This window comes from Coregonus clupeaformis, unplaced genomic scaffold, assembly GCF_020615455.1.
Source record: "Coregonus clupeaformis isolate EN_2021a unplaced genomic scaffold, ASM2061545v1 scaf1120, whole genome shotgun sequence".
NCBI lineage: Eukaryota > Metazoa > Chordata > Actinopteri > Salmoniformes > Salmonidae > Coregonus > Coregonus clupeaformis.
This window is the reverse complement of record NW_025534574.1, coordinates 103,326-131,096: the sequence shown is the minus strand read 5'-3', so window position 1 is coordinate 131,096 and position 27,771 is coordinate 103,326. Positions and strand designations below refer to the sequence as shown.

General features: G+C 47.0%; 1 pseudogene; it reads right to left on the bottom strand.

The window, feature by feature from the left end:
- Nucleotides 1-17,664: 17,664 nt before the first annotated feature.
- The window catches only part of LOC121565121, a 61,058-nt pseudogene continuing 50,951 nt past the window's right edge, over nt 17,665-27,771 (bottom strand).

Genomic DNA, 27,771 nt, shown 5'->3' with positions numbered 1-27,771 from the left:
CTAAGGCGCTGCATCGCAGTGCTAGCTGTGCCACTAGAGATCCTGGTTCGAATCCAGGCTCTGTCGTAGCCGGCCGCGACCGGGAGACCCATGGGGCGGCGCACAATTGGCCCAGCGTCGTCCAGGGTAGGGTAGGGAATGGCCGGCAGGGATGTAGCTCAGTTGATAGAGCATGGCGTTTGCAACGCCAGGGTTGTGGGTTCGATTCCCACGGGGGGCCAGTATGAAAAATAAAAAATAATGTATGCACTCACTAACTGTAAGTCGCTCTGGATAAGAGCGTCTGCTAAAATGACTTTTTTTTTTAATGAGGACATCAAACGCAGAGTTGTTGACATCTGTGGAGCTGTCATTCCCGAATCGAAAGCCAAACTTCAGGAAAATGTGAACATCGTTCATCATTTGGGAAGACTCAAGGATCAAAACAAGAGTCAGAGGACAACAATCATCCGGTTCACCAACAGATCTACACGGGATCTTCTCTGGAGGCGAGCAAAGAACTGTGAGTTCTTCATCAAGCAAAACTGGAGGTTCACGGAGGATCTGACCTCTGCGGACAAAGTGACACGGGAGAAACTGTGGCCGATGGTGGCTGCAGCTCGAAAGGCAGGGAAAACTGAATTTTTTTGTTGGTGCAAGAGTGATCATCGATGGGAAAGAAATGCGGCCAAATCAGATCATTTGAGCGAGAGCCAGAGTCTAACTGGGACAGAACTGATACGGCTAAACACTGCCTAACTGCCAGGTGAACAGCAGCCTTTTATAGGAAAACATGGACACAAACACTTGAATAAGAAAAGGCTGACCTGAAAACTGGTCAACTAAACACTAACTATTGGTGAATAACTGCTTATTGTAAGGTCTACACAATGTCTCCCCCTTGTTACTTTGGTAACTTTAATGACCAGTATTTTTTAGTTTTTTGTTGGAGGGTTAAATAATGGGATGTAAATCCTTTGTGTTCCATATCCTTGGGAAAAGCTTATAATAGCATAACAAGGTTGTTGGTTGAACTTTATGTCTTTATCTCTTTGTTCAATTAATGTCAGGGGTATTTGTAATTTACTCAAACGTAAGGCTATTTTCCTGTATTGCAAACGGTTTAATGCAGACTTTTACATTCTACAAGAGACTCATGCTTGTTCTTCCGATCTAGCATTTTGGAAAAATCTATGGGGTGATATCTGGTAATCATATGGCAACAACCAGGATATCTGGTTTTCATATGGCAACAACCAGGATATCTGGTTATCATATGGCAACAACCAGGATATCTGGTTATCATATGGCAACAACCAGGATATCTGGTTATCATATGGCAACAACCAGGATATCTGGTTATCATATGGCAACAACCAGGATATCTGGTTATCATATGGCAACAACCAGGATATCTGGTTATCATATGGCAACAACCAGGATATCTGGTTATCATATGGCAACAACCAGGATATCTGGTAATCATATGGCAACAACCAGGATATCTGGTTATCATATGGCAACAACCAGGATATCTGGTTATCATATGGCAACAACCAGGATATCTGGTTATCATATGGCAACAACCAGGATATCTGGTTATCATATGGCAACAACCAGGATATCTGGTAATCATATGGCAACAACCAGGATATCTGGTTATCATATGGCAACAACCAGGATATCTGGTTATCATATGGCAACAACCAGGATATCTGGTAATCATATGGCAACAACCAGGATATCTGGTAATCATATGGCAACAACCAGGATATCTGGTTATCATATGGCAACAACCAGGATATCTGGTAATCATATGGCAACAACCAGGATATCTGGTTATCATATGGCAACAACCAGGAAATCTGGTAATCATATGGCAACAACCAGGATATCTGGTTATCATATGGCAACAACCAGGATATCTGGTAATCATATGGCAACAACCAGGATATCTGGTTATCATATGGCAACAACCAGGATATCTGGTAATCATATGGCAACAACCAGGATATCTGGTTATCATATGGCAACAACCAGGATATCTGGTTATCATATGGCAACAACCAGGATATCTGGTTATCATATGGCAACAACCATGATATCTGGTTATCATATGGCAACAACCATTCTGCAGGTGTAGCAGTTTTAAGAGGTGCATTTAAAGGGAAGGTCATCAAATCAAATCACGTTTTATTTGTCACATGCACCTAAAACAACAGGTGTAGACCTTACCGTGAAATGCTTACTTACAAGCCCTTAACCAACAATGCAGTTCAAGAAATAGAGTTAAGAAAATATTTACTAAATAAAGTAAAGTAAAAAATAAAATAAAAAGTAACACAATAAAATAACAATAACGAGGCTATATACAGTGGCTACCGGTACCAAGTCAATGTACAGGTTAGTCCAGGTAATAATGAGGCTATATACAGGAGGTACCGGTACCGAGTCAATGGGCTGGGGTACAGGTTAGTCCAGGTAATAATGAGGCTATATACAGTGGCTACCGGTACCAAGTCAATGTGCAGGTTAGTCCAGGTAATAATGAGGCTATATACAGGAGGTACCGTGCACCGAGTCAATGGGCTGGGGTACAGGTTAGTCCAGGTAATAATGAGGCTATATACAGGGGTACCGGTACCGAGTCAATGGGCTGGGGTACAGGTTAGTCCAGGTAATAATGAGGCTATATACAGGGGGTACCGGTACCGAGTCAATGGGCTGGGGTACAGGTTAGTCCAGGTAATAATGAGGCTATATACAGGGGGTACCGGTACCGAGTCAATGGGCTGGGGTACAGGTTAGTCCAGGTAATAATGAGGCTATATACAGAGGGTACCGGTACCGAGTCAATGTGCGGGGGTACAGGTTAGTCTAGGTAATAATGAGGCTATATACAGGGGGTACCGGTACCGAGTCAATGGGCTGGGGTACAGGTTAGTCCAGGTAATAATGAGGCTATATACAGGGGGTACCGGTACCGAGTCAATGGGCTGGGGTACAGGTTAGTCCAGGTAATAATGAGGCTATATACAGGGGGTACCGGTACCGAGTCAATGGGCTGGGGTACAGGTTAGTCTAGGTAATTTGTACATGTAGGTAGGGGTAAAGTGACTATGCATAGATAATAGACAGCGAGTAGCAGCAGTGTAAATAGTCCGGGTGGCCATTTGATTAATTGTTCAGCATCTTATGGCTTGGGGGTAGAAGCTGTTAAGGAGCCTTTTTTGACCTAGACTTGGTGCTCCGGTACCGCTAAAATATGAGGTTGGAAAAACATTTAACAAAATATGGGAGTATTCTTGCCAAGACAAGAAGAGCTGAAGAAGGAAGTGTAATTACAAAGATCACCTCTCTTGTTCAAAAGCCTGTTGAAAGTCTTTCAGAGGAGGACAAATCTGTTCTGTTTGAGCTACAACACAAGGTGGATGATATGTGTAAACTAAAAGCAGAGGGAGCCTTTGTCAGATCTAGGAAGAAATGGCTCGAGGAGGGTGAACAAAATTCATCTTATTGTTTCAGGTCAGAAAAATACCACTCAGTGAGACTTCATAGAATGAATACAGACATTTCTCCTGATTGGAAAAGATGAACCTCTGAAAGGAACCTATATGCATCCAGTTTGATATGACCCTGTGTCTCTGTCTTCAATCTATACCTACTGCTACACAGAACATATTAGATGTCCAGTTAGATATGACCCTGTGTCTCTGTCTTCAATCTATACCTACTGCTGCACAGAACATATTAGATGTCCAGTTAGATATGACCCTGTCTCTCTGTCTTCAATCTATACCTACTGCTACACAGAACATATTAGATGTCCAGTTAGATATGACCCTGTCTTCAATCTATACCTACTGCTACACAGAACATATTAGATGTCCAGTTAGATATGACCCTGTGTCTCTGTCTTCAATCTATACCTACTGCTACACAGAACATATTAGATGTCCAGTTAGATATGACCCTGTCTCTCTGTCTTCAATCTATACCTACTGCTACACAGAACATATTAGATGTCCAGTTAGATATGACCCTGTCTTCAATCTATACCTACTGCTACACAGAACATATTAGATGTCCAGTTAGATATGACCCTGTGTCTCTGTCTTCAATCTATACCTACTGCTACACAGAACATATTAGATGTCCAGTTAGATATGACCCTGTGTCTCTGTCTTCAATCTATACCTACTGCTACACAGAACATATTAGATGTCCAGTTAGATATGACCCTGTCTTCAATCTATACCTACTGCTACACAGAACATATTAGATGTCCAGTTAGATATGACCCTGTGTCTCTGTCTTCAATCTATACCTACTGCTACACAGAACATATTAGATGTCCAGTTAGATATGACCCTGTGTCTCTGTCTTCAATCTATACCTACTGCTACACAGAACATATTAGATGTCCAGTTAGATATGACCCTGTCTTCAATCTATACCTACTGCTACACAGAACATATTAGATGTCCAGTTAGATATGACCCTGTCTCTCTGTCTTCAATCTATACCTACTGCTACACAGAACATATTAGATGTCCAGTTAGATATGACCCTGTCTTCAATCTATACCTACTGCTACACAGAACATATTAGATGTCCAGTTAGATATGACCCTGTCTCTCTGTCTTCAATCTATACCTACTGCTACACAGAACATATTAGATGTCCAGTTAGATATGACCCTGTCTTCAATCTATACCTACTGCTACACAGAACATATTAGATGTCCAGTTAGATATGACCCTGTGTCTCTGTCTTCAATCTATACCTACTGCTACACAGAACATATTAGATGTCCAGTTAGATATGACCCTGTCTTCAATCTATACCTACTGCTACACAGAACATATTAGATGTCCAGTTAGATATGACCCTGTCTCTCTGTCTTCAATCTATACCTACTGCTACACAGAACATATTAGATGTCCAGTTAGATATGACCCTGTCTTCAATCTATACCTACTGCTACACAGAACATATTAGAGGTCCAGTTAGATATGACCCTGTCTTCAATCTATACCTACTGCTACACAGAACATATTAGATGTCCAGTTAGATATGACCCTGTGTCTCTGTCTTCAATCTATACCTACTGCTACACAGAACATATTAGATGTCCAGTTAGATATGACCCTGTCTCTCTGTCTTCAATCTATACCTACTGCTACACAGAACATATTAGATGTCCAGTTAGATATGACCCTGTCTTCAATCTATACCTACTGCTACACAGAACATATTAGATGTCCAGTTAGATATGACCCTGTCTTCAATCTATACCTACTGCTACACAGAACATATTAGAGGTCCAGTTAGATATGACCCTGTCTTCAATCTATACCTACTGCTACACAGAACATATTAGATGTCCAGTTAGATATGACCCTGTCTTCAATCTATACCTACTGCTACACAGAACATATTAGATGTCCAGTTAGATATGACCCTGTGTCTCTGTCTTCAATCTATACCTACTGCTACACAGAACATATTAGATGTCCAGTTAGATATGACCCTGTGTCTCTGTCTTCAATCTATACCTACTGCTACACAGAACATATTAGATGTCCAGTTAGATATGACCCTGTCTTCAATCTATACCTACTGCTACACAGAACATATTAGATGTCCAGTTAGATATGACCCTGTCTCTCTGTCTTCAATCTATACCTACTGCTACACAGAACATATTAGATGTCCAGTTAGATATGACCCTGTCTTCAATCTATACCTACTGCTACACAGAACATATTAGATGTCCAGTTAGATATGACCCTGTGTCTCTGTCTTCAATCTATACCTACTGCTACACAGAACATATTAGATGTCCAGTTAGATATGACCCTGTCTTCAATCTATACCTACTGCTACACAGAACATATTAGAGGTCCAGTTAGATATGACCCTGTCTTCAATCTATACCTACTGCTACACAGAACATATTAGATGTCCAGTTAGATATGACCCTGTCTTCAATCTATACCTACTGCTACACAGAACATATTAGATGTCCAGTTAGATATGACCCTGTCTCTCTGTCTTCAATCTATACCTACTGCTACACAGAACATATTAGATGTCCAGTTAGATATGACCCTGTCTTCAATCTATACCTACTGCTACACAGAACATATTAGATGTCCAGTTAGATATGACCCTGTCTTCAATCTATACCTACTGCTACACAGAACATATTAGATGTCCAGTTAGATATGACCCTGTGTCTCTGTCTTCAATCTATACCTACTGCTACACAGAACATATTAGATGTCCAGTTAGATATGACCCTGTCTTCAATCTATACCTACTGCTACACAGAACATATTAGATGTCCAGATTGACATGACCCTGTGTCTCTGTCTTCTTAATGTCCAGCAGGACTTTGTTCTTGATCCAGACAGAGAAAATGTGTTTATGACTTTCACCTACTTTGCTAAGAAACGTATTCTCCTGCTGCAGGCTTCTAATTCTTCTTGACCAGATTGTTGACTTTCTTCCTCTTGAAAAGCTCACCTCTGACCTCCGCAAGAGACAGGCCAGGTTTGATAGCCTCTGGTCTCCACTACTCAACTAGATTTCAAATTGGACAGAGTGAATGTGCTTTTAGGGACGTCGGTGTATATTCATGTGGTGTAAAAACTAATGATTTGCTCGTTGTCTCAGCTAAAGCTGGAAATCGCTAACATGATCACAGATAGTGCTGCTGCAAACCCTAACCCTAACCTAGACAACACAATAGGTAAAGCAGCCCAGTCCCTACATCTAGACAACACAATAGGTAAAGCAGTCCCTACATCTAGACAACACAATAGGTAAAGCAGTCCAGTCCCTACATCTAGACAACACAATAGGTAAAGCAGTCCAGTCCCTACATCTAGACAACACAATAGGTAAAGCAGTCCCTACATCTAGACAACACAATAGGTAAAGCAGTCCAGTCCCTACATCTAGACAACACAATAGGTAAAGCAGTCCAGTCCCTACATCTAGACAACACAATAGGTAAAGCAGTCCAGTCCCTACATCTAGACAACACAATAGGTAAAGCAGTCCAGTCCCTACATCTAGACAACACAATAGGTAAAGCAGTCCCTACATCTAGACAACACAATAGGTAAAGCAGTCCAGTCCCTACATCTAGACAACACAATAGGTAAAGCAGTCCAGTCCCTACATCTAGACAACACAATAGGTAAAGCAGTCCAGTCCCTACATCTAGACAACACAATAGGTAAAGCAGCCCAGTCCCTACATCTAGACAACACAATAGGTAAAGCAGTCCCTACATCTAGACAACACAATAGGTAAAGCAGTCCAGTCCCTACATCTAGACAACACAATAGGTAAAGCAGTCCAGTCCCTACATCTAGACAACACAATAGGTAAAGCAGTCCAGTCCCTACATCTAGACAACACAATAGGTAAAGCAGTCCAGTCCCTACATCTAGACAACACAATAGGTAAAGCAGTCCAGTCCCTACATCTAGACAACACAATAGGTAAAGCAGTCCAGTCCCTACATCTAGACAACACAATAGGTAAAGCAGCCCAGTCCCTACATCTAGACAACACAATAGGTAAAGCAGTCCAGTCCCTACATCTAGACAACACAATAGGTAAAGCAGCCCAGTCCCTACATCTAGACAACACAATAGGTAAAGCAGTCCAGCCCCTACATCTAGACAACACAATAGGTAAAGCAGTCCAGTCCCTACATCTAGACAACACAATAGGTAAAGCAGTCCAGTCCCTACATCTAGACAACACAATAGGTAAAGCAGTCCAGTCCCTACATCTAGACAACACAATAGGTAAAGCAGTCCAGTCCCTACATCTAGACAACACAATAGGTAAAGCAGTCCAGTCCCTACATCTAGACAACACAATAGGTAAAGCAGCCCAGTCCCTACATCTAGACAACACAATAGGTAAAGCAGCCCAGTCCCTACATCTAGACAACACAATAGGTAAAGCAGCCCAGTCCCTACATCTAGACAACACAATAGGTAAAGCAGCCCCTACATCTAGACAACACAATAGGTAAAGCAGTCCAGTCCCTACATCTAGACAACACAATAGGTAAAGCAGCCCAGTCCCTACATCTAGACAACACAATAGGTAAAGCAGTCCAGTCCCTACATCTAGACAACACAATAGGTAAAGCAGCCCAGTCCCTACATCTAGACAACACAATAGGTAAAGCAGCCCAGTCCCTACATCTAGACAACACAATAGGTAAAGCAGTCCAGTCCCTACATCTAGACAACACAATAGGTAAAGCAGCCCAGTCCCTACATCTAGACAACACAATAGGTAAAGCAGCCCCTACATCTAGACAACACAATAGGTAAAGCAGTCCAGTCCCTACATCTAGACAACACAATAGGTAAAGCAGCCCAGTCCCTACATCTAGACAACACAATAGGTAAAGCAGCCCCTACATCTAGACAACACAATAGGTAAAGCAGCCCAGTCCCTACATCTAGACAACACAATAGGTAAAGCAGCCCCTACATCTAGACAACACAATAGGTAAAGCAGTCCAGTCCCTACATCTAGACAACACAATAGGTAAAGCAGCCCAGTCCCTACATCTAGACAACACAATAGGTAAAGCAGTCCAGTCCCTACATCTAGACAACACAATAGGTAAAGCAGCCCAGTCCCTACATCTAGACAACACAATAGGTAAAGCAGTCCCTACATCTAGACAACACAATAGGTAAAGCAGTCCAGTCCCTACATCTAGACAACACAATAGGTAAAGCAGCCCAGTCCCTACATCTAGACAACACAATAGGTAAAGCAGTCCAGTCCCTACATCTAGACAACACAATAGGTAAAGCAGTCCAGTCCCTACATCTAGACAACACAATAGGTAAAGCAGTCCAGTCCCTACATCTAGACAACACAATAGGTAAAGCAGCCCAGTCCCTACATCTAGACAACACAATAGGTAAAGCAGCCCTACATCTAGACAACACAATAGGTAAAGCAGCCCAGTCCCTACATCTAGACAACACAATAGGTAAAGCAGTCCAGTCCCTACATCTAGACAACACAATAGGTAAAGCAGTCCCTACATCTAGACAACACAATAGGTAAAGCAGCCCCTACATCTAGACAACACAATAGGTAAAGCAGCCCAGTCCCTACATCTAGACAACACAATAGGTAAAGCAGTCCAGTCCCTACATCTAGACAACACAATAGGTAAAGCAGTCCAGTCCCTACATCTAGACAACACAATAGGTAAAGCAGTCCAGTCCCTACATCTAGACAACACAATAGGTAAAGCAGTCCAGTCCCTACATCTAGACAACACAATAGGTAAATCAGCCCAGTCCCTACATCTAGACAACACAATAGGTAAAGCAGTCCAGTCCCTACATCTAGACAACACAATAGGTAAAGCAGTCCCTACATCTAGACAACACAATAGGTAAAGCAGCCCAGTCCCTACATCTAGACAACACAATAGGTAAAGCAGTCCAGTCCCTACATCTAGACAACACAATAGGTAAAGCAGTCCAGTCCCTACATCTAGACAACACAATAGGTAAATCAGCCCAGTCCCTACATCTAGACAACACAATAGGTAAAGCAGTCCAGTCCCTACATCTAGACAACACAATAGGTAAAGCAGTCCAGTCCCTACATCTAGACAACACAATAGGTAAAGCAGTCCCTACATCTAGACAACACAATAGGTAAAGCAGTCCAGTCCCTACATCTAGACAACACAATAGGTAAAGCAGTCCAGTCCCTACATCTAGACAACACAATAGGTAAAGCAGTCCAGTCCCTACATCTAGACAACACAATAGGTAAAGCAGCCCAGTCCCTACATCTAGACAACACAATAGGTAAAGCAGCCCCTACATCTAGACAACACAATAGGTAAAGCAGTCCAGTCCCTACATCTAGACAACACAATAGGTAAAGCAGCCCAGTCCCTACATCTAGACAACACAATAGGTAAAGCAGTCCAGTCCCTACATCTAGACAACACAATAGGTAAAGCAGCCCAGTCCCTACATCTAGACAACACAATAGGTAAAGCAGCCCAGTCCCTACATCTAGACAACACAATAGGTAAAGCAGTCCAGTCCCTACATCTAGACAACACAATAGGTAAAGCAGCCCAGTCCCTACATCTAGACAACACAATAGGTAAAGCAGCCCCTACATCTAGACAACACAATAGGTAGGTAAAGCAGCCCAGTCCCTACATCTAGACAACACAATAGGTAAAGCAGCCCCTACATCTAGACAACACAATAGGTAAAGCAGTCCAGTCCCTACATCTAGACAACACAATAGGTAAAGCAGCCCAGTCCCTACATCTAGACAACACAATAGGTAAAGCAGTCCAGTCCCTACATCTAGACAACACAATAGGTAAAGCAGCCCAGTCCCTACATCTAGACAACACAATAGGTAAAAGCAGTCCCTACATCTAGACAACACAATAGGTAAAGCAGTCCAGTCCCTACATCTAGACAACACAATAGGTAAAGCAGCCCAGTCCCTACATCTAGACAACACAATAGGTAAAGCAGTCCAGTCCCTACATCTAGACAACACAATAGGTAAAGCAGTCCAGTCCCTACATCTAGACAACACAATAGGTAAAGCAGTCCAGTCCCTACATCTAGACAACACAATAGGTAAAGCAGCCCAGTCCCTACATCTAGACAACACAATAGGTAAAGCAGTCCCTACATCTAGACAACACAATAGGTAAAGCAGCCCCTACATCTAGACAACACAATAGGTAAAGCAGCCCAGTCCCTACATCTAGACAACACAATAGGTAAAGCAGTCCAGTCCCTACATCTAGACAACACAATAGGTAAAGCAGTCCCTACATCTAGACAACACAATAGGTAAAGCAGCCCCTACATCTAGACAACACAATAGGTAAAGCAGCCCAGTCCCTACATCTAGACAACACAATAGGTAAAGCAGTCCAGTCCCTACATCTAGACAACACAATAGGTAAAGCAGTCCAGTCCCTACATCTAGACAACACAATAGGTAAAGCAGTCCAGTCCCTACATCTAGACAACACAATAGGTAAAGCAGTCCAGTCCCTACATCTAGACAACACAATAGGTAAATCAGCCCAGTCCCTACATCTAGACAACACAATAGGTAAAGCAGTCCAGTCCCTACATCTAGACAACACAATAGGTAAAGCAGTCCCTACATCTAGACAACACAATAGGTAAAGCAGCCCAGTCCCTACATCTAGACAACACAATAGGTAAAGCAGTCCAGTCCCTACATCTAGACAACACAATAGGTAAAGCAGTCCAGTCCCTACATCTAGACAACACAATAGGTAAATCAGCCCAGTCCCTACATCTAGACAACACAATAGGTAAAGCAGTCCAGTCCCTACATCTAGACAACACAATAGGTAAAGCAGTCCAGTCCCTACATCTAGACAACACAATAGGTAAAGCAGTCCCTACATCTAGACAACACAATAGGTAAAGCAGTCCAGTCCCTACATCTAGACAACACAATAGGTAAAGCAGTCCAGTCCCTACATCTAGACAACACAATAGGTAAAGCAGTCCAGTCCCTACATCTAGACAACACAATAGGTAAAGCAGCCCAGTCCCTACATCTAGACAACACAATAGGTAAAGCAGTCCCTACATCTAGACAACACAATAGGTAAAGCAGCCCAGTCCCTACATCTAGACAACACAATAGGTAAAGCAGTCCAGTCCCTACATCTAGACAACACAATAGGTAAAGCAGTCCAGTCCCTACATCTAGACAACACAATAGGTAAAGCAGCCCAGTCCCTACATCTAGACAACACAATAGGTAAAGCAGTCCAGTCCCTACATCTAGACAACACAATAGGTAAATCAGCCCAGTCCCTACATCTAGACAACACAATAGGTAAAGCAGTCCAGTCCCTACATCTAGACAACACAATAGGTAAAGCAGTCCCTACATCTAGACAACACAATAGGTAAAGCAGCCCAGTCCCTACATCTAGACAACACAATAGGTAAAGCAGTCCCTACATCTAGACAACACAATAGGTAAAGCAGTCCAGCCCCTACATCTAGACAACACAATAGGTAAAGCAGTCCCTACATCTAGACAACACAATAGGTAAAGCAGTCCAGCCCCTACATCTAGACAACACAATAGGTAAAGCAGCCCCTACATCTAGACAACACAATAGGTAAAGCAGTCCCTACATCTAGACAACACAATAGGTAAAGCAGTCCAGCCCCTACATCTAGACAACACAATAGGTAAAGCAGTCCCTACATCTAGACAACACAATAGGTAAAGCAGTCCAGCCCCTACATCTAGACAACACAATAGGTAAAGCAGCCCCTACATCTAGACAACACAATAGGTAAAGCAGTCCAGTCCCTACATCTAGACAACACAATAGGTAAAGCAGTCCCTACATCTAGACAACACAATAGGTAAAGCAGTCCAGTCCCTACATCTAGACAACACAATAGGTAAAGCAGTCCCTACATCTAGACAACACAATAGGTAAAGCAGCCCAGTCCCTACATCTAGACAACACAATAGGTAAAGCAGTCCAGTCCCTACATCTAGACAACACAATAGGTAAAGCAGTCCAGTCCCTACATCTAGACAACACAATAGGTAAAGCAGCCCAGTCCCTACATCTAGACAACACAATAGGTAAAGCAGTCCAGTCCCTACATCTAGACAACACAATAGGTAAAGCAGTCCAGTCCCTACATTTAGACAACACAATAGGTAAAGCAGCCCAGTCCCTACATCTAGACAACACAATAGGTAAAGCAGCCCAGTCCCTACATCTAGACAACACAATAGGTAAAGCAGTCCCTACATCTAGACAACACAATAGGTAAAGCAGTCCAGTCCCTACATCTAGACAACACAATAGGTAAAGCAGTCCAGTCCCTACATTTAGACAACACAATAGGTAAAGCAGCCCAGTCCCTACATCTAGACAACACAATAGGTAAAGCAGCCCAGTCCCTACATCTAGACAACACAATAGGTAAAGCAGTCCCTACATCTAGACAACACAATAGGTAAAGCAGTCCAGCCCCTACATCTAGACAACACAATAGGTAAAGCAGCCCAGTCCCTACATCTAGACAACACAATAGGTAAAGCAGTCCCTACATCTAGACAACACAATAGGTAAAGCAGTCCAGTCCCTACATCTAGACAACACAATAGGTAAAGCAGTCCAGTCCCTACATCTAGACAACACAATAGGTAAAGCAGCCCAGTCCCTACATCTAGACAACACAATAGGTAAAGCAGTCCAGTCCCTACATCTAGACAACACAATAGGTAAAGCAGTCCAGTCCCTACATCTAGACAACACAATAGGTAAAGCAGTCCCTACATCTAGACAACACAATAGGTAAAGCAGTCCAGTCCCTACATCTAGAAAACACAATAGGTAAAGCAGTCCAGCCCCTACATCTAGACAACACAATAGGTAAAGCAGTCCAGTCCCTACATCTAGACAACACAATAGGTAAAGCAGTCCAGTCCCTACATCTAGACAACACAATAGGTAAAGCAGTCCAGTCCCTACATCTAGACAACACAATAGGTAAAGCAGTCCAGTCCCTACATCTAGACAACACAATAGGTAAAGCAGTCCAGTCCCTACATCTAGACAACACAATAGGTAAAGCAGTCCAGTCCCTACATCTAGACAACACAATAGGTAAAGCAGCCCAGTCCCTACATCTAGACAACACAATAGGTAAAGCAGCCCAGTCCCTACATCTAGACAACACAATAGGTAAAGCAGCCCAGTCCCTACATCTAGACAACACAATAGGTAAAGCAGTCCAGTCCCTACATCTAGACAACACAATAGGTAAAGCAGTCCCTACATCTGGACAACACAATAGGTAAAGCAGTCCCTACATCTAGACAACACAATAGGTAAAGCAGTCCAGTCCCTACATCTAGACAACACAATAGGTAAAGCAGTCCAGTCCCTACATCTAGACAACACAATAGGTAAAGCAGTCCAGTCCCTACATCTAGACAACACAATAGGTAAAGCAGTCCAGTCCCTACATCTAGACAACACAATAGGTAAAGCAGTCCCTACATCTAGACAACACAATAGGTAAAGCAGTCCAGTCCCTACATCTAGACAACACAATAGGTAAAGCAGTCCAGCCCCTACATCTAGACAACACAATAGGTAAAGCAGCCCAGTCCCTACATCTAGACAACACAATAGGTAAAGCAGCCCAGTCCCTACATCTAGACAACACAATAGGTAAAGCAGTCCAGTCCCTACATCTAGACAACACAATAGGTAAAGCAGCCCAGTCCCTACATCTAGACAACACAATAGGTAAAGCAGTCCAGTCCCTACATCTAGACAACACAATAGGTAAAGCAGCCCAGTCCCTACATCTAGACAACACAATAGGTAAAGCAGTCCAGTCCCTACATCTAGACAACACAATAGGTAAAGCAGTCCAGTCCCTACATCTAGACAACACAATAGGTAAAGCAGTCCAGTCCCTACATCTAGACAACACAATAGGTAAAGCAGTCCAGTCCCTACATCTAGACAACACAATAGGTAAAGCAGTCCCTACATCTAGACAACACAATAGGTAAATCAGTTGACCTGATGCTTTTCAACTTCATCTGTAAAAATCGTACACATTATATTAGTAAATCTGTCGTTATGAACACATATGAATATGGTGGTCTACATTTTTTAGATTTTCCTACTTTGAATAATACTTTTAAGATAAATTAGGCTAAACATTTCTTAAAGAATCCAACTTCAATTTGGAATTTCATCCCTCATATCTTCTCCCGTTTTGGTGGCTTCAATTTGGAATTTCATCCCTCATATTTTCTCCCGTTTTGGTGGCTTCAATTTGATGTAACTTTGTAATTATAACATTGATAAGATTACTACAAAACAATCTGCTTTTCATAGACAAGTATTCTTAGCGTGGTCATTAATATATAAACATAATTTTTCTCCGCATAGGTATTTCATTTGGAACAATAAGGATATTTTGTATAGAAATGTCTTTATTTTTTAAGAACTGGTTTAATAATCATATCCTGCTGTTGAGTCAACTTTTTAATGCAGAAGGATTATTACATTTACATTTACGTCATTTAGCAGACGCTCTTATCCAGAGCGACATTACAAATTGGTGCATTCACCTTATAGCCAGTGGGTTAACCACTTTACAATGTTATTACTCTATTATGAGGACTTTTTATCTCGTTCCAATATCCCTGTTAAACCTAGAGAGTTCGCCATAGCCATCGGGAACTCTCATGTTGTTTAGAGGTGTAACCAGACCTCACCTTCTAGAGCTACCCTCGCTTATTATTCCAGTTGACTCTCCATGAGGAACAATGTGTTTCTCCTTGCTCCCTCAGAACAACAGATCTCTACGTGCTGTATTTCAAAGGGATATTGTTTCTATTCCTTATGTCACAACTTACTGGAATACATGTGTCAATAATATCGCACTGCTTTGCTTTATCTTGGCCAGGTCGCAGTTGTAAATGAGAACTTGTTCTCAACTGGCTTACCTGGTTAAATAAAGGTTAAATAAAATAAAATAAAAAATATCGGTTGGAAAAAGGTTTGTTATTAACACACAAATACCTGCTTGTTAACAAAGTCAGATTCAGAACGATCCATCAGTATTACCCTGCAAAATATTACCTGAAGAAACTCAAAGAATACATTAACATTAACTGTACTTTTGTGTTGAGCATCCAGAAACAGTTTTGCATTTATTTTGGCATTGTCTACATGTAAAATAAATTATGGCAAGATATTTATAGTTTTATAATTGTTAATATTCTTGACGACTTTTGTTTATTATGGGAGAATGTGCTGCTCGGTTTCCTTAACTATAATAAGGATAAAGAAAAACTATTTGACCTCTTAAATCTAATTGTGCTATTGGCAAAATGTCATATTCATAAATGTAAATTCACTAATAAAAAACCACTGTTCCATGTTTTCTATAAATAGTTCGAGCAGTACATTAGGACCATTCTACATTCTTCCAATAAGAAAGCTGTTAAAACAATCAATACGTGTGTATCTTTTAAAGTATTTGTATAATCTGTAATTTGTTGTACCCCCTAGCATTTATCATTGTCTGTTAGTATACTTCTTGTATGTATAGTGGTGTTTCTGCAATAAAAAATATGAATACAAAATAAAGGATAAACGGATCGACACCTGCCAGCGTCAACCAGAAGGCAGACTGGGAGACGTCGCCAGCAGGTTGGTTACCAGGTGTCCAGTAACCAGCAGGTTGGTTACCAGGTGTTCAGTAACCAGCAGGTTGGTTACCAGGTGTTCAGTAACCAGCAGGTTGGTTACCAGGTGTTCAGTAACCAGCAGGTTGGTTACCAGGTGTTCAGTAACCAGCAGGTTGGTTACCAGGTGTTCAGTAACCAGCAGGTTGGTTACCAGGTGTTCAGTAACCAGCAGGTTGGTTACCAGGTGTTCAGTAACCAGCAGGTTGGTTACCAGGTGTTCAGTAACCAGCAGGTTGGTTACCAGGTGTTCAGTAACCAGCAGGTTGGTTACCAGGTGTTCAGTAACCAGCAGGTTGGTTACCAGGTGTTCAGTAACCAGCAGGTTGGTTACCAGGTGTTCAGTAACCAGCAGGTTGGTTACCAGGTGTTCAGTAACCAGCAGGTTGGTTACCAGGTGTTCAGTAACCAGCAGGTTGGTTACCAGGTGTTCAGTAACCAGCGGTTGGTTACCAGGTGTTCAGTAACCAGCAGGTTGGTTACCAGGTGTTCAGTAACCAGCAGGTTGGTTACCAGGTGTTCAGTAACCAGCAGGTTGGTTACCAGGTGTTCAGTAACCAGCAGGTTGGTTACCAGGTGTTCAGTAACCAGCAGGTTGGTTACCAGGTGTTCAGTAACCAGCAGGTTGGTTACCAGGTGTTTAGTAACCATTATGAGGTAGCTAGCTGCTATTGCTAATTTATGGCGAGCTAGCTACGTGTAGGTGCCAAAGCCAAGTGATCTCCATGCAGTTATTCCACCCCTCACAACATCAAACCTGTTTCTTCTCAACGTGTGTGTTTAGTAAATAACTACATGTTGCTAGTTCCTGTTCCAGCTAGCTAGCTAATGTTTGCAACGTTTTCCAGGATGCGCCGCTAACCTACGGAAGTATAACCTGCTAATTCTAACCAACGTAACGTTAGCTAGTCCAAATGACTTTGTCTACGGATAAAATGTTGCCCATATAAACGCAATACGCAGACGTCTTGCATTATCACATTGTTTTGTCTTTACCGTTGAATGAAGCTCTGTCAAGAAGTCCCTTTGTCCGGCAGTCAGGGTATCCAGCTAGCTAACGTTAGCAGCACTAGCCACCAAGCAACAACTGACTCACAGAAACGGGATATGCAAAGTGTCTGTCCTCTGTCCGGCCGCTGTGGGGACGTCTCAACATCACAGATCAAACCGGTTGGAGAAACATTATAGTTTAAAACGTCTGAAGGACACTAACCCCAACCTCACTCGATGAGGTGCAGGAGAAATGTGGAATGTTTGCAGGGCACATCATGTACTAGTGAAACCGGCATCTTCAAGAATACAACCCTAATAAAAGGTGCAGCAGTAAAATACAAAGTTCTTTCATCAGAAAAACTGATGACAGGGTGGTTATTGTATTTAAATACTGGTATATCATGGATGTAGACAGACATTCTGAGTAACAACCACAGTAGGAATGATGTCGCATTATGAACCCAGTAGGCCTGTATCTATTCATCTATCCCAACAGAGGGCAGTATAGAGAATTGAGACCTGCCACTGATGGTTCTCAATACACTAGTTCAATCTGTAAACTGTGGTTACATTCATACGCAGTATTAAATGGAGACTATCTGTATCTTAGAAAACAGTATGTCATCTTGGCTATCTTATGTCATGAAGAACATCTATCAACACAACTGTAGCAGTTCATAAATAAACATATCTACATCAGGAAATGCTTCAATCAACAGGCAATACATCTGAGAGAAATAAAAAGTAACATTAAGAAAACAAAAATAAAACAAATTATAATTCAGAATAAGCACAAAGACTGGATACTGCATTTCAATAATATCCAATAAAGAACACTGGTGCTATATCTATACTGTCTGTCTCTAGTCTATGCTCCAGCGTCCGTCTCGCAGGCTGTGTATCTGTATGTGTACAGCTTGTTGTCAGCTCCTCCACTCAACACCAACTGCAAGAGGAGAGGAGGTACACCAGTTAGAAGAGATGGATGGAACACAAAACCTTGGACAGAATACAGGTTAATACAGGCTAGATGGTGTCTCTGCAGGTTAATACAGGCTAGATGGTGTCTCTGCAGGTTAATACAGGCTAGATGGTGTCTCTGCAGGTTAATACAGGCTAGATGGTGTCTCTACAGGTTAATACAGGCTAGATGGTGTCTCTGCAGGTTAATACAGGCTAGATGGTGTCTCTGCAGGTTAATACAGGCTAGATGGTGTCTCTACAGGTTAATACAGGCTAGATGGTGTCTCTACAGGTTAATACAGGCTAGATGGTGTCTCTTCAGGTTAATACAGGCTAGATGGTGTCTCTGCAGGTTAATACAGGCTAGATGGTGTCTCTACAGGTTAATACAGGCTAGATGGTGTCTCTACAGGTTAATACAGGCTAGATGGTGTCTCTGCAGGTTAATACAGGCTAGATGGTGTCTCTGCAGGTTAATACAGGCTAGATGGTGTCTCTACAGGTTAATACAGGCTAGATGGTGTCTCTACAGGTTAATACAGGCTAGATGTGTGTTGGTGTCTCTACAGGTGAATCCAGGCTAGATGTGTGTTGGTGTCTCTACAGGTGAATCCAGGCTAGATGTGTGTTGGTGTCTCTACAGGTGAATCCAGGCTAGATGGTGTCTCTACAGGTGAATCCAGGCTAGATGTGTGTTGGTGTCTCTACAGGGGAATCCAGGCTAGATGTGTGTTGGTGTCTCTACAGGTGAATACAGGGTGTCTCACCCTGCTGTCAGTCCAGTCCACACAGAGCACCTTGTCCTCATGGGCAGACACATCATACAGAGGAGTCTTGCAGCTGGAACACAAACACACTTTTAGTAAACACTAGATCCTCTGACCTCTAACCTCTAACCCTATCCCCTACCTCCTCTAACCTCTAACCCCTAACCTCTAACCCTACCTCCTCTAACCCTACCCCCTACCTCCTCTAACCCTACCCCCTACCTCCTCTAACCCTACCCCCTACCTCCTCTAACCCTACCCCCTACCTCCTCTAACCCTACCCCCCTACCCCCTCTAACCCTACCCCCTACCTCCTCTAACCCTACCCCCCTACCTCCTCTAACCCTACCCCCTACCCCTCTAACCCTACCCCTCTAACCCTACCCCCCTACCTCCTCTAACCCTACCTCCTCTAACCCTACCCCCCTCTAACCCTACCCCCTACCTCCTCTAACCTCTAACCCTAACCTCTAACCCTACCTCCTCTAACCCTACCCCCTACCCCCTCTAACCCTACCCCCTACCTCCTCTAACCCTACTCCCTCTAACCCTACCCCCCTCTAACCCTACCCCTCTAACCCTACCCCCTACCCTCTCTAACCCCCTACCTCCTCTAACCTCTAACCTCTAACCCTACCCCCTCTAACCCTACCCCCCTACCTCCTCTAACCCTACCCCTACCTCCTCTAACCCTACCCCCTACCTCCTCTAACCCTACCCCCTCTAACCCTACCCCCTACCCCCTCTAACCCTACCTCCTCTAACCCTACCCCCTACCTCCTCTAACCCTACCTCCTCTAACCCTACCCCCTCTAACCCTACCCCCCTACCTCCTCTAACCTCTAACCCCTAACCTCTAACCCTACCCTCTAACCCTACCCCCTACCTCCTCTAACCCTACCCCCTACCCTCTAACCCTACCCCCTACCTCCTCTAACCTTACCCACCACAGCCTCTAACCCTACCCCTACCTACCAGACTCTAACCCTACCCCTACCCTCTAACCCTACCCCCCTACCTCCTCTAACCTCTAACCCCTAACCTCTAACCCTACCCTCTAACCCTACCCCCTACCTCCTCTAACCCTACCCCCTACCTCCTCTAACCTTACCCACCAGCCTCTAACCCTACCCCCTACCTACCAGACTCTAACCCTACCCCCTACCCCCTCTAACCCTACCCCCTACCTCCTCTAACCCTACCCCTCTAACCCTACCCCCTACCTCCTCTAACCCTACCCCCCTACCTCCTCTAACCCTACCCCCTACCTCCTCTAACCCTACCCACAGCCTCTAACCCTACCCCCTACCCCCCTCTAACCCTACCCCCTACCTCCTCTAACCCTACCCCCTCTAACCCTACCCCCCTACCTCCTCTAACCTCTAACCCCTAACCTCTAACCCTACCCCTCTAACCCTACCCCCTACCTCCTCTAACCCTACCCCTCTAACCCTACCCCCTCTAACCCCTACCCCCCTACCTCCTCTAACCCTACCCCCTAACCCTACCCCCTCTAACCCTACCCCCTACCTCCTCTAACCCTACCCCTCTAACCCTACCCCCTACCTCCTCTAACCCTACCCCTCTAACCCTACCCCCTACCTCCTCTAACCCTACCCCCTACCCCTCTAACCCTACCCCCTACCTCCTCTAACCCTACCCCTCTAACCCTACCTCCTCTAACCCTACCCCCTACCTCCTCTAACCCTACCCCCTACCCTCCCTCTAACCCTACCCCCTACCTCCTCTAACCCTACCCCCTCTAACCCTACCCCCTACCCCCTCTAACCCTACCCCCTACCTCCTCTAACCCTACCCCCTCTAACCCTACCTCCTCTAACCCTACCCCCTACCTCCTCTAACCCTACCCCCTACCCCCTCTAACCCTACCCCCTACCTCCTCTAACCCCTACCCCTCTAACCCTACCCCCTACCTCCTCTAACCCTACCCCCCTACCCCCTCTAACCCTACCCCCTACCTCCTCTAACCCTACCCCCTCTAACCCTACCCCCTACCTCCTCTAACCCTACCTCCTCTAACCCTACCCCCTACCTCCTCTAACCCTACCTCCTCTAACCCTACCTCCTCTAACCCTACCTCCTCTAACCCTACCCCTCTAACCCCTACCCCCTACCTCCTCTAACCCTACCCCCTCTAACCCTACCCCCTACCTCCTCTAACCCTACCCCCACTACCCCTCTAACCCTACCCCCTACCCCCTCTAACCCTACCCCCTACCTCCTCTAACCTTACCCACCAGCCTCTAACCCTACCCCCCTACCCCCTCTAACCCTACCCCCCTACCTCCTCTAACCCTACCTCCTCTAACCCTACCCCCCTACCTCCTCTAACCCTACCCCCTACCTCCTCTAACCTTACCCACCAGCCTCTAACCCTACCCCCCCACCCCCTCTAACCCTACCCCCTACCTCCTCTAACCCTACCCCCTCTAACCCTACCCCCTACCTCCTCTAACCTCTAACCCCTAACCCCTCTAACCCTACCCCCTCTAACCCTACTCCCCTACCTCCTCTAACCCTACCCCCCTACCTCCTCTAACCCTACCCCTCTAACCCTACCCCCAACCTCCTCTAACCCTACCCCCTCTAACCCTACCCTCCTCTAACCCTACCCCCTCTAACCCTACCCCCTACCTCCTCTAACCCTACCCCCTACCTCCTCTAACCTCTAACCCCCTAACCTCTAACCCCTACCTCCTCTAACCCTACCCCCTACCTCCTCTAACCCTACCCCCTCTAACCCTACCCCCCCTACCTCCTCTAACCCTACCCCCTACCTCCTCTAACCCTACCCCTCTAACCCTACCCCCTACCTCCTAACCCTACCTCCTCTAACCCTACCCCCTACCTCCCTCTAACCCCTACCCCCTACCCCCTCTAACCCTACCCCCTACCTCCTCTAACCCTACCCTCCTCTAACCCTACCCCCTACCCTCCTCTAACCCTACCCCCTCTAACCCTACCCCCTCTAACCCTACCCCCCTACCCCCTCTAACCCTACCCCCCTACCTCCTCTAACCCCTACCCCTCTAACCCTACCCCCTACCTCCTCTAACCCTACCCCCTCTAACCCTACCCCCTACCTCCTCTAACCCTACCCCCTCTAACCCTACCCCCCTACCCCCTCTAACCCTACCCCCCTACCTCCTCTAACCCTACCCCTCTAACCCTACCCCCTACCTCCTCTAACCCTACCCCCTCTAACCCTACCCCCTACCTCCTCTAACCCTACCTCCTCTAACCCTACCTCCTCTAACCCTACCCCCTACCTCCTCTAACCCTTACCCACCAGCCTCTAACCCTACCCCCCTACCCCCTCTAACCCCTACCCCCTACCTCCTCTAACCCTACCTCCTCTAACCCTACCCCCCTACCTCCTCTAACCTTACCCACCAGCCTCTAACCCTACCCCCTACCCCCTCTAACCCTACCCCCCTACCTCCTCTAACCCTACCCCCTCTAACCCTACCCCCCTACCTCCTCTAACCCTACCCTCTAACCCTACCTCCTCTAACCCTACCTCCCTCTAACCCTACCCCCTACCTCCTCTAACCCTACCCCCTCTAACCCTACCCCCTCTACCTCCTCTAACCCTACCCCCTACCTCCTCTAACCCTACCCCCTCTAACCCTACCCCCTACCTCCTCTAACCCTACCCCCTCTAACCCTACCCCCCTACCTCCTCTAACCTCTAACCCTACCCCCTCTAACCCTACCCCCTACCTCCTCTAACCCTACCCCCTCTAACCCTACCTCCTCTAACCCTACCCCCTACCTCCTCTAACCCTACCCCTCCTAACCCTACCCCCTACCTCCTCTAACCCTACCCCCTACCTCCTCTAACCCTACCCCTCTAACCCTACCCCCCTACCCTCCTCTAACCCTACCCCTCTAACCCTACCCCCCTACCTCCTCTAACCTCTAACCCTACCCCCTCTAACCCTACCCCCTACCTCCTCTAACCCTACCCCTCTAACCCTACCCCCAACCTCCTCTAACCTTACCCACCAGCCTCTAACCCTACCCCCTACCTCCCAGCCTCTAACCCTAACCGCCCATCTCTACCCTACCCCTTACCCCCAGACTCTAACCCTACCCCCAGACTCTAACCCTACCCCCTACCTCCCAGCCTCTAACCCTACCGCCCAGCCTCTAACCCTAACCGCCCATCTCTACCCTACCCCTTACCCCCCAGACTCTAACCCTACCTCCCAGCCTCTAACCCTTACCCCCTACCTCCCAGCCTCTAACCCCTACCTCCCAGCCTCTAACCCTAACCCCTACCTCCCATTCTCTAACCCTAACCCCTACCCCCCAGCCTCTAACCCTACCCCCTACCTCCCAGCCTCTAACCCTACCCCCTACCTACCAGCCTCTAACCCTACCCCCCTACCGCCCAGCCTCTAACCCTACCCCCTACCGCCCAGCCTCTAACCCTACCCCCTACCGCCCAGCCTCTAACCCTACCCCCCTTATCGCCCAGTCTCTACCCTACCCCTACCCCCCAGACTCTACCCTACCCCTTACCCCCAGCCTCTAACCCTACCCCCTACCTCCCAGCCTCTAACCCTACCCCCTACCTCCCAGCCTCTATTCCTACCCCCTACCTCCCAGCCTCTAACCCTACCCCCTATCTCCCAGCCTCTAACCCTATCTCCCAGCCTCTAACCCTACCTCCCAGCCTCTAACCCTACCTCCCAGCCTCTAACCCTACCTCCCAGCCTCTAACCCTACCTCCCAGCCTCTAACCCTACCTCCCAGCCTCTAACCCTACCCCCTACCTCCCAGCCTCTAACCCTACCCCCTACCTCCCAGCCTCTAACCCTACCCCCTACCTCCCAGCCTCTAACCCTACCCCCTACCTCCCAGCCTCTAACCCTACCCCCTACCTCCCAGCCTCTAACCCTACCCCCCTACCTCCCAGCCTCTAACCCTACCCCCACCTCCCAGCCTCTAACCCTACCCCCTACCTCCCAGCCTCTAACCCCTACCCCCCTACCTCCCAGCCTCTAACCCTACCCCCTACCTCCCAGCCTCTAACCCCTACCCTCTACCTCCCCAGCCTCTAACCCTACCCCCTACCTCCCAGCCTCTAACCCTACCCCCTACCTCCCAGCCTCTAACCCTACCCCTTACCACCCAGCCTCTAACCCTCACCCCTACCTCCCAGCCTCTAACCCCTACCCCCTACCTCCCAGCCTCTAACCCTACCCCTACCACCCAGCCTCTAACCCTACTCCCCTACCACCCAGTCTCTAACCCTACCCCCTATCTCCCAGCCTCTAACCCTACCCCTTACCACCCAGTCTCTACCCCCTACCTCCCAGCCTCTACCCCCTACCTCCCAGCCTCTACCCCCCTACCTCCCAGCCTCTACCCCCTACCTCCCAGCCTCTACCCCCTACCTCCCAGCCTCTACCCCCTACCTCCCAGCCTCTACCCCCAGCCTCTACCCCCTACCTCCCAGCCTCTACCCCCCTACCTCCCAGCCTCTACCCCCTACCTCCCAGCCTCTACCCCCACCTCCACCCCCTACCTCCCAGCCTCTACCCCCCTACCTCCCAGCCTCTACCCCCTACCTCCACCCCCTACCTCCCAGCCTCTACCCCCTACCTCCCAGCCTCTACCCCCTACCTCCCAGCCTCTACCCCCTACCTCCACCCCCTACCTCCCAGCCTCTACCCCCTACCTCCCAGCCTCTACCCCCTACCTCCCAGCCTCTACCCCCTACCTCCCAGCCTCTACCCCCTACCTCCCAGCCTCTACCCCCTACCTCCCAGCCTCTACCCCTAACCCCCCCAGCATACAGACCTCCTGGTGTCCCAGAGTTTGACCACGTTGTCGAGGGAACCAGACACCAGCTGGTGCTCATGGGAAGGAGCCCACTTCACCGCCGTGACCCAGCCGCTGTGAGAGGTTAGAGACAGCAGCACCAACGACCCGTCTACACACACACACAAGATAAAACACACACCTTATGGAACAGCAGCACCAACGACCCGTCTACACACACACACAAGATAAAACACACACCTTATGGAACAGCAGGGACTGTGAAGAGACACACACTCTACACACACGTACACATGGATGTTGTATTGTAAATATGTGGTAGTGGAGTAGTGGCCTGAGGGAACACACTAAATGTATTGGGTAAAGTGTTATATTTTAAATTATAACTGCCTTAATGTTGCTGGACCCCCAGGAAGAGTAGCTGCTGCCTTGGCAGGAACTAATGGGGATCCATAATAAACCCCAGGAAGAGTAGCTGCTGCCTTGGCAGGAACTAATGGGGATCCATAATAAACCCCAGGAAGAGTAGCTGCTGCCTTGGCAGGAACTAATGGGGATCCATAATAAACCCCAGGAAGAGTAGCTGCTGCCTTGGCAGGAACCAATGGGGATCCATAATAAACCCCAGGAAGAGTAGCTGCTGCCTTGGCAGGAACTAATGGGGATCCATAACAAACCCCAGGAAGAGTAGCTGCTGCCTTGGCAGGAACTAATGGGGATCCATAATAAACCCCAGGAAGAGTAGCTGCTGCCTTGGCAGGAACTAATGGGGATCCATAATAAACCCCAGGAAGAGTAGCTGCTGCCTTGGCAGGAACTAATGGGGATCCATAACAAACCCCCAGGAAGAGTAGCTGCTGCCTTGGCAGGAACTAATGGGGATCCATAATAAACCCCAGGAAGAGTAGCTGCTGCCTTGGCAGGAACTAATGGGGATCCATAATAAACCCCAGGAAGAGTAGCTGCTGCCTTGGCAGGAACTAATGGGGATCCATAATAAACCCCAGGAAGAGTAGCTGCTGCCTTGGCAGGAACTAATGGGGATCCATAATAAATACAAATACACACACGTAAGAGAGATGTTCTAATGTACATTGGAAAGTGCAAGGAGATGTTTAAATGAAGTGATGTGATTTAGTTGTTACCTTTGGAGCGAGGGTCCCACAGCCTGACGTGTCTGTCAGTGCTGCCAGAGGCCAGGCGCCGACACAGTGGAGAGTAGGAGACATGGTTAAACACCTTACTGCCCGTCTATAGAGAAGAAGAGAAGGGGAGATCAACCTATCAGTCATCAACTAAGAGGTTGTGAGGGGAGTCTCTCCCCAGTGGGGTCTAGGGAGTCTCTCCCCAGTGGGGTCTAGGGTTAGGGAGTCTCTCCCCAGTGGGGTCTAGGGTTAGGGAGTCTCTCACCAGTGGGGTCTAGGGAGTCTCTCCCCAGTGGGGTCTAGGGTTAGGGAGTCTCTCACCAGTGGGGTCTAGGGTTAGGGAGTCTCTCACCAGTGTGGTCGTCACGCCTCCGGTCTCGGCGTTCCAGAGTCGGATGGTGTGGTCCCAGGATGCACTGCAGATCTCCTCGCTGTCCAACCAGAGGACAGACGACACCGCCTCGTTGTGACCAGACAATGTCATGAGGGGAGTCTAGGGGAGGAAGATGATTAATACACTACTGATCAACTGTATAGGAGCCCTGGGAGCCCCTAACCCTGGGAGCCCCTAACCCTGGGAGCCCCTAACCCTGGGAGCCCCTAACCCTGGGAGCCCCTAACCCTGGGGGAGCCCCTAACCCCTGGGAGCCCCTAACCCTGGGTAACATCATGAGGGGTATCTAGAGGGAGGAAGATGAGGGACCTGGGAGCCCCTAACCCTGGGTAACATCATGAGGGGTATCTAGAGGAGGAAGATGAGAGACCTGGGAGCCCCTAACCCTGGGTAACATCATGAGGGGTATCTAGAGGAGGAAGATGACATGGGAGCCCCTAACCCTGGGTAACATCATGAGGGGTATCTAGAGGAGGAAGATGAGGGACCTGGGAGCCCCTAACCCTGGGTAACATCATGAGGGGTATCTAGAGGAGGAAGATGAGGGACCTGGGAGCCCCTAACCCTGGGTAACATCATGAGGGGTATCTAGAGGAGGAAGATGAGGGGACCTGGGAGCCCCTAACCCTGGGTAACATCATGAGGGGTATCTAGAGGAGGAAGATGAGGGACCTGGGAGCCCCTAACCCTGGGTAACATCATGAGGGGTATCTAGAGGAGGAAGATGACCTGGGAGCCCCTAACCCTGGGTAACATCATGAGGGGTATCTAGAGGAGGGAAGATGAGGGACCTGGGAGCCCCTAACCCTGGGTAACATCATGAGGGGTATCTAGAGGAGGAAGATGACCTGGGAGCCCCTAACCCTGGGTAACATCATGAGGGGTATCTAGAGGAGGAAGATGAGGGACCTGGGAGCCCCTAACCCTGGGTAACATCATGAGGGGGTATCTAGAGGAGGAAGATGACCTGGGAGCCCCTAACCCTGGGTAACATCATGAGGGGTATCTAGAGAGGAAGATGAGGGACCTGGGAGCCCCTAACCCTGGGTAACATCATGAGGGGTATCTAGAGGAGGAAGATGAGGGACCTGGGGAGCCCCTAACCCTGGGTAACATCATGAGGGGTATCTAGAGGAGGAAGATGAGGACCTGGGAGCCCCTAACCCTGGGTAACATCATGAGGGGTATCTAGAGGAGGAAGATGAGGGACCTGGGAGCCCCTAACCCTGGGTAACATCATGAGGGGTATCTAGAGGAGGAAGATGAGGGACCTGGGGAGCCCCTAACCCTGGGTAACATCATGAGGGGTATCTAGAGGAGGAAGATGAGGGGACCTGGGAGCCCCCTAACCCTGGGTAAC